Source organism: Procambarus clarkii, chromosome 70 (genome assembly GCF_040958095.1).
Source record: "Procambarus clarkii isolate CNS0578487 chromosome 70, FALCON_Pclarkii_2.0, whole genome shotgun sequence".
Lineage (NCBI taxonomy): Eukaryota > Metazoa > Arthropoda > Malacostraca > Decapoda > Cambaridae > Procambarus > Procambarus clarkii.
In genome coordinates this window covers 31,410,465-31,412,012 of record NC_091219.1, presented here as the reverse complement: position 1 = coordinate 31,412,012, position 1,548 = coordinate 31,410,465, and positions in this window count along the sequence as shown.

Below are 1,548 nucleotides of genomic sequence, written 5' to 3'. Positions count from 1 at the left end.
AATAATAATAATATTAATAATAATAATAATTTTTATTTAGGTAAAGGTACATACATAAAGAGATTTTACAAAGTTTGTTGGCTTTATAGATAGAGCTAGTACATACAATGCCTAAAGCCACTATTACGCAAAGCGTTTCGGGCATCGTAATATTTTTACTATTTCGGATACCAGATTTGTCTGTTTCGTGTATGTATAATTGTTCAATATTAAAACCACAATAGAATGCTCTAAGTACTTTCGTATATTAATACATCTTCAGAAGGAATGGTTCGCTCTGAAGATGTATTAATATAAGAAAGTACTAAAGGAAATTCCTGTTTCAATTCTTCCTCTGTGGTCTGACACTCTTATTATATATTGTATATACTGAATTATATATACTATGCTTATATAATATATACTGAAATATTGTTACATTTAACGTATGAAACAAAGTATATATATGTATTTTTAATAAAATATAAAACATTAATATTTATCAACGTATCTCTGTGAATTACATAATTTATCAGTATTGTACAGCCTGTGATCTCCACCTGGCTGGCCACTGATACCTAAGTAGCTTTCATGTGTCCGGACACCGGCGATAGGATTGTATTATTTAACTTTAAAGAGAGAGATATTTCTTGAAATGTTGTCACATTAACGTCTACATCTTCCTTCCTTCTGACATATAGATTTTAAGGTTATTTAGCATATATGGAAATAAATTACACAATTTATAGGCTGGTATGAAGGGCTTTACACTCTTAGAGCAAGCCATCAAGAAACTGTACAGTATCAAATGCATATATCTTCGCTTTCACTTCAGTTATATTTATGACAAGTATTTAAAGTGTAGCTTATATTTCTGCCTTTCTGTTGACATAGAAAACTTTCGTTTATTACATTATCTAGATAAAATTAGCATTGATCTTCAAAAGGTTGTAGTTGTAACTTCCATTATAAACAACATTATTATTGCAAACAGTAGGAGTTTCAAAGTCTCATTTGTATGGATACCTTCTCATATAGGTGTTGTCCAGCATGATGACACAAACAAGGCAGCTAAAACTGAATGTGATAAGCCTGAAGTTGAGTGGGATATGGGCATTCCAATCTCTTCTGTCAAAGCCGCAATATTTTAGGAAATTAGGGAAGATAGAAGAGCAGTCACTGACACACAAAAGCCAGAAAGCAAGAGTATAAAGAGCATGACATGTTTATGTGCCTCTGTAACCTTTTCCACTACCGCCCACAAGATGATATATGGGGTGCATAATTAATGAACTAAACTAAGCTAGTAAACATGTTTAGAATCGAGAATTATATGAACGGACAGCATAAAATTTCCACTAGTGTCACAATGACAGTGTGACATTGTAATTGCCAGAATTAGGCTAGGATATCGATATGTATCGCAGGTGGCTGCAGGTAATGAATAGCCCCCAATGGTGAATATTCCAATTGTAAACTATGTGAACAAGAGCTGGGACATACTCACCAACACTATATCTGTGATTGCCCTGTTATAAGTGACTTCAGACCAAATGGTATAAGGTACTT